Source organism: Quercus suber, unplaced genomic scaffold, assembly GCF_002906115.3.
Source record: "Quercus suber isolate HL8 unplaced genomic scaffold, Cork oak 2.0 scaffold_1067, whole genome shotgun sequence".
Taxonomy (NCBI): Eukaryota; Viridiplantae; Streptophyta; class Magnoliopsida; order Fagales; family Fagaceae; genus Quercus; species Quercus suber.
Genome location: NW_027070473.1, coordinates 68218 through 85616, shown reverse-complemented (window position 1 = coordinate 85616; position 17399 = coordinate 68218).

The following is a 17399-nucleotide window of genomic DNA, read 5'->3' as shown; positions in this document are numbered from 1 at the left end:
GCTTGTTGGATTGGGCCATTTTTGGGTTAACTTATTTTAACTTAGGCCTTCAAACCAAACACTTACACTATTTTTATATATCTATTGGGCGTTTCGGCCAGACAAGTCTAGTTTTATTCTTTCCCATATATTTAAAACAAAAAATAAACACACATAAGGTTGGGCTAGAAAAGAAAAATGCTTACCACTAGTGCATTTATAAAAACAAACACCCATACAACAGCAAGCTGTAGTCTAGGCAATAAGCCAGTAGCCCAAAAACAAAATTGAAAAAAAAAAAAAAAACTATAGCTTTGGCAGTATGCCAGTAACCTTGAAACACAATAAAAAAAAAAATTCCTTACTACTTCTTAAACTTGCCAAATTAATATCTCAAAAACACAATCAATCTTTCACCACAACCACATAACAAGCAACAATCATAGCTTGACAACAAATAATACTACAATATTTCTACCAGTATATATAATTAGTAAGGCAATGAAGGCAACATATCAGTAAGGTAATAACCAACACAATAAACCACCAAATTAGCATGGGCGCTAGGTAGTAAGCTAGCTAAAATATTCCCAGAAGTATTTATAATTAGTTACAACTATCAAATACCTAAAGTATTTCCAAAATAGCTTTTCCAAAGGATTGAATGACAACTATTCTATAAGAGCATTCACATCAACGGATGTATAATAGAAAAAGTTGTCAAATTTACATATTTTTCTTCAAAATACCCCACATCAATCTTTTTAAAACATTGTAGCTTTATATCCTAATATTTTTTATTGATTTATCATTATTTCATCTCTCTCTCTCTCTCTAAAATAAACCCAGCCGCCACCACCACCACCACAAGTCACAACCTAGATCATCCACAAAACCCAAATCAAACCGACTGGTAGCTCAAACTCATCAACTCAAACCCAAAATCAAATCCAATCGACAACACAAAAGAAGAAGAAGAAGAAGCAGCAACGGAGAACAACCCAAATCAAACCCAACGAAGATCCTAAATAAAAAACATCACCGCCCACCCAACACTGTAACCCGAAGAAGAGAGAGAGAGAGAGAGAGAGAGAGAGAGAGAGTTTTGATATGGGTAGGAGAAGAAGAAGAAGAAGTGGTAGAGAATGATAGAGAGCTAAAAGGAGAATTTTTTATTTGAGAAGAGAGAGAGAGTGCTTTGATTAGGGTAGGAGATATAATAATAATAAAAAATAATAAAAAATAATTATTTAAAGAAAAAGAGTATATAATAGATAATCTGATGTGATTGTTTTTGCAAAGTAGTTGTGTAAAATAGAAAAAAAAAAGTGGATTTTATGCTAAAATAGATGGAAAATCTTAGACGTATTAAAAGTTAATGCATTTTTCAAATTAGCTATATATATCCAAAAGAGATTCCAAAAGGTTGTTTCTTACAACATGAGTGAGTTTCTTCCTACATTACAAGGGGGGAAAGCATATTTAATTAATAATATATTAGTACAAGACCAAGAATAACTTACTAAGTAAAGGGCCAATCATAAATATTAATTGTGGTACTTTTGCTTGAGCTAGAACTTACTAGTGGTGGTTGAGACAGAGCTTAAAAAAAAGGAATTAAGACAACAAATTAAATTTTGTTTGAATATATGAAACATTTAATAAAGCTTAATACACAAGAAGATTTTAGATGAAGATTTTAGAAGTTGAATATATGAAACATTTAATAAAGCTTAATACACAAGAAGATTTTAGAAGTTAAACATACTATTTGAGACATAAAATTCCTCATTTAATGTGTCTATCTCATCCATTGATTTGCAGAGAGAAATCAGGACCGAGGCTTAAAGCCAATTCTATGCATATATAAGGGTTTGAACCATGAGAGGAGAGAATGGACTCCAAAATGGGTCAAGTATGCGTCATTCTCTACTAAATGTTGATTTAGAAGCAACAATGGAAACAAGTACTAGAAATACATTTCGAGCCATTTTGGTCAACACTTGATACCTATTTGAAATGTTCTTCCACTATTCCAATATGTCAAAATTCACAACTTTTCTACCTTCACATTTTTCAGCCATATATTTTTCAATCTCATATTAAGAGTCAACCATCGTATATGGATCCACTTGTGTCCCCTCACTCCCAATTGGTACTTGCACATTTGGTGAAGGAACAGAAGAACAATAATCATACAGTCGGTTCAAATTACTCTTTACCTTAGCAATCACCTCTTAAGCCACTTTATCCCCATAAATTTATGAAACAAAAAACTTGGAAAACCTCATTTTCTTTCACTAATCAAGCACCACAACAACATAAAAAAGATGTTATTTTTATCCCTTTCCCCCCAATACTTATCAATTATAGTTTGCATGTTTTTGGCTATGTTTTTCAAAAGTTGGTTTGAGGATTTAATTAAGTTAGCAATATTCTATTGAATAGCAAAGATCCCATTAAGTTAACAATATTCTCACAAATGTCCTAAAATTTTTGAAATCACTCTCACTTCAAGATTTCAAACCATCACTTTCTTCCTTGTTCTAAAAGTACGCCAAATAACTTGCATCCTTAAAGTCCATTTGTGTGAACATTTTTTCAAAATTTTCAATAATTTCTGACTTGAAGTCAATACTTAATTTATTCATAAAACTCTTAAAAGTTTTATTTTTGTTTGGTGAGGACTTCATATATCGCATAGCTTCATGCTCCTTAGTAATAGATGTATCAAGTTCTTTCAACCCCCCTCCCCCCCCCCCCCCCAAAATGAGATTTAGGATATGAGCACAACACCTTAATGTGTCAGAATTCATATTCTAAAACAGTCACATTATAATTTTTAGTTACTGTTTGCAAAAATCTAATGTTGCCACTATTTGAGCTAGTATTATCCACTGTCAAAGTGAGTATGCTATCAATAAGCCACTCACTCAAAGACATTTCAATCTTTCTAACTATAGTCTCCATCATAAGGTCTTCAACTTGACAAAAATTCAAAAATTTTCTTATGTAAATTTCCAAGCATCATCAATAAAATGAAATGCAAGACACATCATTTAAGTTTTGAATTGGAGTCCATTTGTTCATAGTAAGGCACACTCTATAACCCCTCAAGGCTTCCTTTAGCTTCTCTCTCTCAACATTATAAATGTCAATCATATCTCTAGCCACAGTTTGATGAAATGGGATATCCCTATGGAACTTAGGTTGTAAGGCAACCACAAGTCTCTTAAACCCTTAAGCTTCAACAAGTCACAAGTCATAAGTCTCTTAAACTCTTAACCTTCAACAAACCTAAAAGGCAAATTATCTATTATAATCATCTCTGCAAGTGCCTTTCTACAAGCCTTAATAGTAAAAGTTGTTGATATAAGTTGAAACCCTTCTTTCTCCATATTTTTGGGTTCAAAAGCCTTTCTACCCTTTAGTGTATCTATAAGAGTACTTGGGACAGTTCGGCTCATGAGCTAACAAATTATTGTCCATGCTCCTTACTATTAGAAATATAGGAGTTCTTGCAATACTTAAAAATAGTCGTAGTATGATCCTTTTCATCCTTTACTTTATCAAAAGATCTTAAGCTACTATTTTTTTCCTATCACTACCTATGCCGACAACTTTTTTACTCACCTTGGTATCATAGTAAGGCTATGCTCCTACCACGACATGAAGAGGAGCAAGTGGGGGAAGACATGTTGTCATAGATGATATGTATGAACTTGATGAGGTTATAGACAATGCAAAACTAGATGTGTTCTTTAAAGTGAATGGAGGAGCAATTTGATGTACTGTCTAAGTAACTTGAACCTTAGATATTGGAAATTGACCTTAAAACCACCATCCAATTTTGAGTTATGTGGAGGAGTAGAAGGGTTTCGATATGGATGAGAAGAATTGTGATGTCAAAGAGGTGGATGAATACAATTAAAGATTTAGGCCCCATTTGGTTTAAAGCTAACTCAATTTTCAGTTTTCAAAACCCATAACTCAAACTCAAAACTCAAAACTCATAACTCAATTCTCAAACCTCACCTTCACGCAAAAATTGCAAAACACATGTTTGGCTTAGTTCTCAGTTATGTATCTTTACAATTTTCCCCAAAACCGTGAACCCCACCACTGACATTACCCAATGATGCGTCTGTTGCTACCCGCGTCTCATTAATGAAAAACCCACTTCTTCCACTTCTTCGCAGTTCTGCTTTACTTCTCCTACTTCTTCTTCTTTACTTCTCCAGACTGAAAGAGTCACCATGTTCTGCCTCTCGCCTCCCACATCGACGCAGCCCATATCGACGCATGCTGACAACAAAATAGGTATTTTCTCTAACGCTCTTCGCTCCGTCTCTCTGTCTCCCCTGCTCTGTTTCGATCTATTTGGACTGGTGTGGTTATGGGTACTGGGAGGTTTGGACTGGGCAATAAAAATTTTCGTGTTATCAAGTGATTAATTTTATGCCTGTGATGTCATTTGTGTTTTTATTTATTTATTTATTATTTTTTAAGAGTAGCCTTTAGAACACCTCACAAAATATTTGTAGAAATGGATTCCGATTGTTTCAAGCTTGATATCTGAAATATTATGTAGTAAAAGTTGTCAGGTGTGGAAATACCTTTTGGGTTGACATAAGTGTGAGTCTTTGCATGCTTAATTTCTGGTTGGTTGGGATCTATTATTTCAACCTTATTTGATTAGGGTTGAGTTTTGTCTAAAGTTATAAAAGTTTTCCACTTTTTCTAAATGTTTTTCTCCTTTTTGACATTTTTCTGTGATTGGTAAGTTTTCATAAATATAGTTACATTACTCTTGGGTGATCAAATAGTTCTAGCTTAATGGATGATTAGAATTCTTTTTTTAATTTCCCTTAATTGGTGCACTGTAGACTATAATTTTACAAATTATTGCAGGTTTGGTTGGTTTGTCCACTGCAAAGAGTCAAGAGATGTACTAAGAGGAAAGGTTTTTATGCTGCTCTATTTTTATCCCACTTTTTGAATCAGCTGACACCAAACTGGTACTTATTCTTCATTTTTGCCTTGATTGTCACTTTCAAAAACTAGAATATTTTTTGATAGGTAATAAAAATTTCATTAAATTATGAGAGAAATATTGATGGAAACCATTGGTAAAGGATGCATACCCAAAGTTTCCATACTAAAAATTACAAATGCAACGTATCAAAAAAATCATAAACAATTGGTCTACTTGCATCCAAGAATAGCCAATACGATAAAGATTCTACAAACTGAGATTGAAATCTCTTTATATGGTTCTTACTCTTCAAATGTACTCCCATTCCTGTCCCTCCATGCATTCCATGTTAAGCACCAGGTGTAATGTTCCAAAATCTTTTCTTGAAAGTCTTGGAATTTCAACGCCAATGCTGAAACAATATTTCTGCCATCGTTAATGTCACCCAAAGTTACAAATATAAAATTCATTACTCCAATGCTACTGGACAATGCGATAGCAAATGATCCACGTTTTTTACTAGTGTTACACATAATACACATCGTTTGTATCACATTTTTAGTCACTAGAGCCTTACTTTTCTAAATTCCTTCCATAAACCAGGATGATTGATTCCTCCTATTAGCTTTTGAATACTTTTTCCCTCTCAAGTATTTTGATTTCAACAAATGAACCCAAATTTTATATTGTCTTGATGTTATTGCGCAGCCTAATTTTGCTAACACTGCTTTATTAACATATTTTATCCTCCTTAAGCCCAAACTCCCATTCTCTTTTGATTTACATCAACTACTTGGAGAACCTATTACAGTGGATTTGGATTGCTTTACTCATGCTTGTATAAAATGTTTGTATAGACGGTATTGGTCATTGATTTTATAAACTGATTGTATAGAATGTTTCAAGTATTCTTGTATTGGTAATTGATATAGAGGCAGGTTCTTATCAATGTTGAAAACAAGTAATTATTACTTTAGTACTAGTGGGCATTTGTGTGACCTAGACCATTACACCTTTAGGATGTCCCTGAAACTTCATACTTTTGGTAGAATGTTTTATGGCTGTTGCTACTGGTCACCAGTAAGTACCATATCCAGAATTAGTAAAACGTTGATTATGTGCATTAAGTCACCAATTTGTTGAAACGCTATTTAATTGGTTTATTTGATTGTACAGGGTGATGACCATGCATGTAAGTTCTTCAAATGGTTGGACACCAACACTTGCACGCATGGCACAGCAACAACACCTATTGTGTTAGCAAAATTTCGACGATTGGAGTAGGAGGTGGAACTTGCTAATGAAGAGTTGAAGCAAGCACGTGCAATGGGAGAAGCTACAAAACGAAAGGCTGAAAGAGCCAAGGTTGCGCGTAGGATTTTTGAAGAGAAAGTGGAGAAGTTCAAGATAGCTCTAGTAAAATCATGGGTGATGTTTGGAGTTTTGCTTATAAGGAGGTTTGGGGATGTTAGAAGCAGACAAATGTATTTGCTTGGATGAGTTGGTTATGTGCGTAATAAGCTAGATTTGTATTTTGAAAATTGGAGATCATTTGTATTATAATGGTGCAACTTCATGTACCAATTTCTGTTTGTAAGTATAAAAATTTATGGTATGTATGACATTGTACTTTTATAAATCTTCCTTCCAAGTTTTTCCTATGCTTAATTATTTTACCCCATGCCATGGAAGTTTCACAATGCTTTTATCCATTGATATATATATATATATATATATTCTTGTATTGATTCATCTATTGCCTACCTTTTTTTGTATTTTGAATACATTTAGTTGTAGTTTTAGTGCTTTTGATTGGATAATTGAGAACATTGGCAACATCCCTGCCTTACAGGTGAGAAGATTGAGTCATGACTACTACTTGCTTAGTTCTTCAAAGAAAAAATGTAAACCAAGTTCATTCTTCAACTAAAGAAAGGAAAGCGAAAATCTGATCATGGCCCCTCCTTAACACCAACTACCTCTTTCCTTTCCCAACCTAGTTGTGGGCACTTCCCTCCCAACCAGAGTGGACATATGTAAACTTCATATCATGATTGCATGCACACATAACGTTGGTTGTAATCAAGCTCTTGCGACTCCTGTGAGGCTGGGTTTGCTCACTTGGAGGCTGAGCACTAATATGTGATCCATCAATAGCTCCTATGCTTCTCTACATTGAAGAGAGCCAATTATTTGTAAACAACATCTCTATATGTGAATGAAGGAATACAAAATAGTAATATGTGCAAACATACTCATTGAAAGAACTTGTATTATGAAATGATTTACTTCGAACCAAGGGTAGTATTTGTTATTCGACCGCATATGCTCTAGAAGGCCTACCACATTCAAATCAGGCTTGATTAAATGTTGGCCATAGGTGTGGACAACCTGCAACACCCTACGAAACTTGCGGCTGACAATTTTAGTGGAATGTTGGAATTTGTCACCCACAGGTCGCATCTGAGTATTATGGTCGACAATGTACAAGAATATGGCAACAACCTCCTGCACGTCCACACGCCTCTTCCCTTCCTTCAAGTACCCATGCTGTTTTAGCTCATCCACCAAATGATAGAACAAGTCCAATGTCATGCGGAACACGTTATGACAATTGGTAGGATTGCCATCCCTCACTTCATCCATGTAGTCTTTCCAACTCAAAATACTAGTACGCATTGGTCGCTTGTCGTAATGCCCCTGGAAATAAGCCACCATCTTACCAACAAGTGGAAATACAATCCAAAACTCATCCTCCTCATTGTCATAGTCTGAATCTGTGTCTGCACCAGTGTCCATGTCATCATCATAGTCATTGACATCCATGCCATGATCGCAGTCACTAACATCCATATCATCACCGCATCTAGAACTCTCCATGTCATCATCGTCAGAGTCAAAGTAAGCATCGTCAAAATTGAAGGTCCAGAAAGAATCATTGGGGGAGACCATTCTACCCTATACCCTACAAAAACCAAAGCATTAGTACCAATTCATTGCAATATGTAAACTGAAAAAAGGAGTAATAAGTGGTACTAAAGATGCTGCAATAATGTTAGCACAACTCTCTTTATAATGTAAGTACTAAAAAACAATTACCATAGAAAAGATACAATACTAAAAAAAAACCAAGTACATAACAACAATTACCAAACCCACATACTAATGTAGATTGCATCAAGTATAGATCACCAAGTGAGAAAGCACACATGCTAATATATGCTACTCATGTCAAATACACATGCATAGTTCACAACAATTACCATTACAACAAAAATAGTTTTAAGTAAAAGTGTTTAGCTGAACAAGGCAAATACAACCAAAAGTCCAAGATCGTCTACGCAAACACATAAAGTCCTTAAAAGCTACAACTAAAGTGATTCACATCCGAATCACCATAATCAACATAAACTGAAATAAGAAGTCTCCATTAATTTTCTAGGTCATGAGCATAGCGCTCCATCCACCTCCTTCACCTCCTCTTATGTTCTGGAATGCCCATGAACACCACCCGTCTCTTTTTTTTTTTTTTTTTTTTAGCATAATAGGCTTAAAAGTAAGCAGAAAAAATGGAGCCAGCTTTTGAGCCATCCGGGTTGGGGTGGGATAAGACAACCCAAACGGTTACTGCTTCTAAGGAGGTGTGGGCGAATGTGACTGCGGTATGTTAGATTTACTACCCTAATTCCTTGTTAAAATGTTCGTAATTTTCTATTTTGTATTAGAATGAGTTTGATGTACATCTTCTCATTTCAGGCTTATCCTAAAGCAAATGCATTGCGAAAGAGTAGATGTCCTAGCTATGAAAAACTACGGCAGCGGTTTGTTGCTAATGCTGCAACTGGTGCCTTTCAAATTTCATCAAAGACACCAACCCTAGATAGTGATGAAGAGCGTGCCCTAGAAGAGGAAATTACCAATGAGAGGAGTCATGCCCAGTTGGGTGCTGATGATTGCTACAATCCTGACATGGATGGCATAACCCAAGATGATCCCCTTCCTACGGAGCAAACCCAATGTACAGACAAACGTCCCATTGAAGAGCCTACTAGCAAGGGGAAGAAGGTTGCCAAGAAAATGGATAGGGCTAGTGACATGACCATTGCTCTTCAAGAGTACACTACGTTGGCAAGGGAACGATTTAACAAGAAAAAGGGCAAGTCTATGGGTAGCTCCGACCATGTTGCACAATTTGCTACTGGTGGCAATCCTTGCACCCTTGGGAGGGCTTTAGAGGTGCTGAACCAGTACAATAATCTTGATGATGACACCTACATCAACATCTCTAAGATTCTCCNAAAGGTAAGTAGAGAGGCAGGAGTACATGTAGTCATAGTTTAGTTCATTTTCACATTTGCAAATCACTTGTTAGATACATTTTTTTCATTAAATGCCAAATAAATATTTTAATATTATTTTATTAATCACGTCAATAAAATTGTTAGAGGGATAGAGTTTCACTCCTTGTTAAGTTGGATTAAACAAAAATAATTTTGTTTAAAAAATGATAATAATGAGTTTAAATTTAAGTTGAACTTGTTAGAGAAATAGAATTTTACCCGTTGTTAAGTTTGGATAAAAAAATAATTTTATTTCAATAAAATAATAATTTTATTTAAATATTGTGCTGACATAGAAAATTATGAGAGTTTTAGAGGCATCGGTTATATATATATATATATATATTTATATATATAAAACTTTGATTGATTGATGATTAATTTGAGTAGCCATTTCATGATGAAATCGTTAAGTGACTATTTCCTCTCTTTTTGATTCCCTTTTAATTTTTATGTTCCAGCAAGACAAAGGGCTTGTTTTATTATCTAGATCACCATAAAAATTCTTAATTTAAATTCAAATTCTTGCCAAATAACTACTGAGAGTAATCTAATGATTTTAATCGTACACCCATTTTTGAAAATAAAGAATAAGATTCTCTTTTGCCTATGTAGGCATGATTTAAGTCTGCCACTCCTATCAAAACTTCACCAAAAAGTTAAATACTCAAATTACTGAGGTCATATATAGATCAACCACAGTGCAGAATTTAGTGTACTTTTACATGGATAATACCATTTCAAATATCTTCTCTGTTATATATGGCACAAAGGGTTCTTGTTCCAATATTCCATTTCTCCTTCTATTAATCTAGCTCAATTCCGCCAAATTTCAATCTTGATAAGTTCTTAACTCATCCACTGTGGTGTGAGTCAGCTCAGACGTTTAGAAATGGTTAAAGAAGATCCACCATAGCATGTGAATTTTTGACCCACCTACACTTAGCTGGCTTGTCAGCTTAATTTTTAAATCCGATGGGTTCCTTGTCAATACTTTAGTGCCGTGCTCCTCGAAGGATCTATTTGTTATAACAGAATTAAACAATGGGGGCTCAGTATGAACATGGAATTCAGCAACTAGGAAAAATTATATTGTCGTCTTACGTGACAAAACGCCCACAGCCATCTTAGATGTGGAATATATTATGAGCATACTTTGACTAGAGTTAGTAAGTTTCCGATACTAAAGTATGTACCATTGCGTCACTAGGGAAGTCACTATTTTTTTTTATTAATCTTGTTATATGAACATTGATGATAACTGGACCCAATACAAAAAACGCCCTGACAGGCAAAATGACCAGACATCGATACAATACCGGTGATGATAATGCATGACACTTGGATTCTTAAGAAGAATGCTTCTATTCAAAGAAGAGACCAACCACAAGTTACTTGGTAAAATACTCACACGAGAAAGGAGAGTTTTGTTAGAAAATTCACATGTGACTGTGTGCGTGGTGTGGCTAGTAAAGTAGTGAACTTTCACATTGGATACTAGTAAGAAAAGTTATTAATATAGAATAGTTGGACTTGTACCTATTGGCTTGAACTTTTTGGTTAAATGGCATCTGTATGTCTTATATCCAACTCTCAGTTGAAGTCTCCACAAAGTGTTATCTCTCTAATAAGTGGCTTGGAATATGAATACATTGGCATTATATTCATTCCAGGAAAAAAAAAGTTTGGGGACAAAGTGAACTGAGCTATGTGCAATAGTATGCTATAAATGTTGGATCCCTTAATATTTGTGGCAAATTTGGGGAGATTTTATGTTGCGTTATTGGTTGTCTTATGCAATGTAAGCATGTAAGAGCATAATCTGTAACACACAATAACTACAAATTTTCACAAAATCTAAGTTCAACAAAAACTCTCAGCTAGTAGTCAAAAGATTTATTTATTTTAAAAAAAAAACCCTCAAAATAATTTTTATTGATGATCGCTAATCATCACCTTCTTCTAAAGAGTATTTATAGAAAGAGAATTTCTCTTGTTTTAGAAGAGAAGGAGAAATTACACTTTATTATTTTAAACTATACCCCATGCTACACTTCGCACCCTAAATTTTTTAAATGCACATTTTGCACCATAAACTATGACCCTTGTTACACTTTGCACCTTGATGTCAATTTGCTATTTACTTGGATGGAAACCCAAAATTTATGGTACAAGTGTAATTGAGAGTATAGTATATTTCGCTTCATTAATCTACATCATTATCCCTGGGTTAGGGAAAACTCATCCTTGAGATCTGGTTTTAGTCTTGCTTGATCTATTGGAACCCCAAATTATCATATCCATCTTATTCTTCTCTACAAGACTAGACGAATCAATATGCTACTTATCAATCTTTTCTAACTCATAATAAATCTTGCTAAATGAATTTTAATTTTTGACTTATTTTGCCTTGATGGGATACTTGAAGCAAATCCTAAAGAGGAATCCATGCATATATCTATAAACGCCAGATTGCCTCCTCTACAAAGTTTACACAACAACACTCTTGCAAGCCTCTTGTTCACCTCTACTAATTCTTGCCCGACAAAATCTTCTCGAAAAGTATTAAATATAGTTTCCATTAATTTCTTCAAAGTGAGATTAACGTTATATTAGCAGGAAAATTTGAGAGAAATCTATCAACTCTAATGAAATCATAGGTTTGAATGTGTTGCAGTTCAAGCTTTGGACATTGAAAATTCATTCATTAAAAGAGAACATTTCTTTTGTTGAACAAATTAATTGTACCACTAAATGATTGCCTTTTTAAAATCAACAATCTCTAATGCTTGAATAGAGGAAGATTCATCAACGGTGTGGGTTATGGGCTCACCTTGTATGCATATAACTTTATTTTCATAGAGCTCATCATAAATTTTAGAGAATCCTAATCTACGACACTAAGGCCTTGTTTGGATTAGGGTGTTTTGAGTCATATGACTAGAAACTCATAACTGAGTTTGAGAATTATGTGGGACCCACACAATTTTGAGTGTTTGGCTTGATTTCTTAATCTTGTTTTGATCACTCAAACTCAATTTGGGTTAAGTGAGAGTGATGAAAACTGAAAACACCAAATTGGTGTTTTCAATTTCTGAGTTACATAACTCAGTGGCAAAATTGTAAAATTCTTGACCTCATATTGTCATGTCAGCTCAGACCAGTTTAATATTACTGTTGCAAATTGATGGGTGAAGACCATTTCTCTTTCTCAGTTCCCCGAAAATATTTCAGCCAAAATTTCCCCCCTTTCTCACTTCCCTCTCACATTTCATTACTCCATCAAATCAAAGCACGAAATGGGTTTGAAGTTCTATACCTAGGTCTGAACTGAAGTGGGTTTGAAGAACTTACATTTGTCCGTTGCAAAGACCATTTGAACGCAATATGTGATCTTCTCCATGTGCGTATATCTCTATCTCCCTTTCCATTGTCAATGACCATTTGAACTGAAGTGGGTATTGGTGAGTGTGTTGAAGTGGGTTTTTCTTCATGGACTCATCTTCAATCTTTCTTTCTTTTTATAATTTCTGTTTTACTGATCTGCACCTGGGTCTTTCTGTTCATTATCTGTGTTTTATTGAAGTGGGTCTTTCTTTCTTTGTTGTGGTATGAAATTTATGTAACCCATTTGTTTAACTAATGAACTGAAATTGCCATTTGTTTAATTTATTTCCCTGCCTTTAGAGATTCTTTCATCATTGACAACAAATAAGATATCAAACCTTGAACACACCAGTAACAAGTACCCTAATCTAGAAGTCAAAAGAGTTCACTACTTGAACAAGGGAACAAGTCTGATAGGGAATACTTAAAAAAATGTTTATAAAAAAAATAAAATATAAAATATAAAAATATATAAAAATAAAAAATAAAAAATCCACTAATTATCTTCACTCTCAAAAATTGAAGGGAACTTATCACTTTTTCTTTTCCTTTTATTATTATTTAGTGGATTTAGCCTATTTAAGAAGAAACAAGAATTCCTCCTCCTTGATGTAGCTCTCTCCTTTTATTAGGTTTAAATTGACTACTGCAGAGGACTTATAGCATAACATTTTAAGTACAGGGCATATATGCTTTTGTGTTGAACATGATTTGATGATACTGAGTTCTATTACCTACTTTGAGAAACTATGATTTGTAATGTTAACTTGTTTTTTTACTAACCATATAAATATTGGAATAAGAAATAGAATTCATTAGAAATGCTATTTTTGCCAAAACTTATTGTAGCAGCAATGGGTTCCTCTTCCAATAGAAATGAAGTGGCCAATTCATAGAACTATATATATATATATATATTAACATCTCTGCAATTGTGTTGGGATATTTGTATTAGACGGCACAAGAATCTCAAAATGCTGAGGACAAATTATGGCCTTCCCACATTGAAAAAATGTTCATTGATCTTATGGTGGATGAACAACAAAAGGGGAATATGGAACTGTACTCCTGCCTCTCTACTTACCTTTTTTTTTTTTTTTTTTTTTTTTGAGAATACCTGCCTCTCTACTTAATCTAACCAAGAAAAACAAGAATCCTTATTCTACTAGAATAAGGTATAATAATGGCAGTATATAATATGGGCTATAGTTCCTGACTGAGTTAATATAGTGTTTTGAAAGAAACCCTAATCTATATTTTATATATATAACAAAAACATTTGACTTTTTATTGATTTCTTCAGAACTTGTCACATCATTATTATTTTTTTAAAACAATATCAATAGCCAAGTCCAAACTTAACCTATCTCTCTAATAAGTTCAACTTAAACTCAAACTTAAACATTGATAATTTATCTTCAAAAATTGCAAGGTCAATCATGAACACTATAAAAGTAAAGCAAACCACAATTTTTTTTTTTTTTTTAAAGCCGAGTAGAGGTACGGGTTCTTCTTTTGTTATTTTCTTCTTCTCTACTTTGTTTAAAAAAAAAAAAAATTTATTTTATAGTTTTTCATGTAATGGGAGCTCAAGTTTACAAGATTCATTCATAGTTGTCGTCCAGACAATCAAACCACGTCCATAGCATAATTGCATTCATAAAACCTTAAGAGAGAAGCCCAACAATGGCATCATGTATATGACTAGTACTCGTCCATTAATAACAAGACCATTCAATCTCATGATGGTCGTCCAGGATTGACACAAGGGCATGGACGACCAAAAGATACTTAGTGAATTCTATAAGAAAACTTCTCATAAAACTCCATGTAATCAGAACATGATGCACTACTCCTAAAACGTGGAGAGAATTCCCCATAATCTGCTCCACGTTTCCCATTTCCTCTATTAACCACCCATATCACCCATGATTATGGTGGATCCGAACAAGTAAACCTACTTCTAACTCTCTATAAAAAGAACAAGACCCATTCACCCAAGGTAAGTTTTACTATTCACAATTTTCCATCCTTGTGTTCTAGAGAGAAAACTGACTTAACTGTCGAAAGGTCCTTGGTCAGGTTACACTGGTCACTCTTGACAGTTCTTTCTTTTCTTTTCAAGACTTATAGCCATTACCATAGCTCGAAGTATTTCAGCCTACTGATTTTCGTGCATCATCATCATGTATTTTTTAAAAAGTAATTTTCGTACATGAACCACCAAACTCTTTTTAACCGTTTTTTAAATGATAAAAGCTTGCAATAATTGAAATTATTCTTTCGAATGTAACCCATATTTCTCTTATATTTCTCTATTGTTTAGTCATATATATTTTGTTTTATTTCAATAATTTCTAAGCAGTGAATCATCTGATTCTTTAATATTTTTTGGTTTTTCAGAAGTTTTAATATCTGGATTTTTGAGTTATTTTTTTGTAGTATCTAAATTGTCTGACAATTTTTTTGTAAGCCATTGCACGTTCAAGCATTGGCTTCTTCATCAAATTGTAACACAAATTAAAGTCATATAAGAGCAAATCATGTAATGGTGTAATTTCTTAAATTTTTTATAAAATTATTTTAGACTACCTCACAAATAGGTAGGTTCTCGTGCATAGCACGAGTTAGTGACTAGTTATATATAAAAGCAAAGACCTCACGTGGGAGTGCATGAGGTTATGCCACATGGCGTATTCCTTGAAGTTCTCTTTATTTAATTTTTTACTTCAACAAATTTTGCATTTATATTAAATTATTAATTTATTGAATTAGACAATAGAGTAAATGGATATTAATTATCTATTGTTGTGAATTAATTATTTATATTAAATGAATTTATATGATTATTTTTATGAACTCTATATAGAAAATAATTTTTAGTTGAAACAATAATAATAAATTTAGAATATGACATTCTTACTTATGTTTAGTTGCTTTGACAACCATAAATATATATATATATATATATATATATATATATTTGTGAATTTACTAAAATTAATCTTAATCCTTTAAATTTTCTAGCTCTTTTGTGTGTGTGTGCGCACGGCAAATGTGTGTGTAGAACTAACACTATAGTATGTATTCTATGTAATTAGAAAGATTACTAATATAATAAATATGTTTATTTTGTTATATTAATTATTTTAAGCATAATGAAATTTTAATATCATTTTTCTAAGTTTTTATATGAGAAAAATTGGCTTTTTTATGTGAGAAACAATTGATTTAAAATATGGCATTTTTACTCAAATTTAGTTATTTTTGCAACAATTAAAACAATGTCTAACAAAAATGGGGAATTTTTTTTAATAACACACAATCAAGAATGTAAAAAAATAATAATTGTAAAATATTTGCATTTTTTAGTAGGCATGAAACATGCTTACTTACATTAGCTACTCTATCATGCAATTTTCAATTTGTAAAAACACACACACACACACATATAGTATGATCAAATCAATTAGGGGTGGGGATTTGAATCCTGAATGTTTATATTGGAAATTGAGGTGCCAATCAGTTAAGTTACAAGATTTTTTGTACAACTTATCGAAATATTAGAAAAAACTAATAATAAGTTGCACCGCACATCATGCAATAACTCAACTCATTCTAAATAATATCTTATCTTAGAATTTAAATCATAAGAAAATCATCATCAATGCCGGTCAGTGTTTTAAATATGTTCACTTATAGCTCATATTCCCTTTTGCCATAATTTGGCTTCTTTTTACATTAGATGATGATAAATCCAATTGCAATGAATTTTTTTTTTTTGTTTTTTCGCTTACATCAATTGCAATGACCTGTTTAACTGTTCAGAATGGACTTTTTTTTTTTTTTTAAAGGTTTGTAGCCAGTATTTATGTCTAGCAACTGATTATCTATTTTTCAAAATAAGTTCTTATTCCAATACTCCATTTATTTTTCCATTTTCCTTTGTAATTTAAGTGCTCACGTACATTCATGGCAGATCTAGTAGTTAACTCATCCATTATGGTGTGATTGAAATAGTAATGTCACTCAGCTATGTTTAGCTGAGTTAACTACAGTTAGGTCACTAAACAAAAGAGTTAACCAAGAAAGCCATGAAGAATAAGTAATTATTGTGCTTGATTCAATTTCACGTGCTTAGGCACATGAGTCAGATATAGTTTAATCCCTATTTGTGGATTAATTGCAATGAAGTCAGGAACAGTAATAGTCAATTCAGCATCACATGATCAGCGGCTTCCAAGTCCCAACCTTAGTAAAGAATTAAGAATATGGTATTCAAAAAAACCATTCATGATTAATATGTAAGTACTAAGGAATCTAATCTTGGGAGATTTTTCTAAACCTGCTACCCTATTTTTCTCGAGTCTCACCCCAAAAGTTGATATGTAAATCCAGATTCGCATATACATATGAATTCCTTTTTGTCCTTCAAGTCTATCAATCATTAAATCTTTGGCTTTAAGTGAACGGTTTTTAGCAGAACTTTGTTTTGATCTCCCTAATTTAAGTGACCTAGTTATTCCAAAATTATTGGTTCACTCACTCAATCGTAAATCAAACGAATGAATAAATAACTCAAGCTGCGTAATAATATAATTGTTTAAGTTTTAGAAAACCCAACTAACATGCTCTACTCTACGGGAAGAAAGAATTTTATTATTACAAGTTTACAACAAATTTCACAATTTTTTAAAATGATAAATTGTGATTAATAC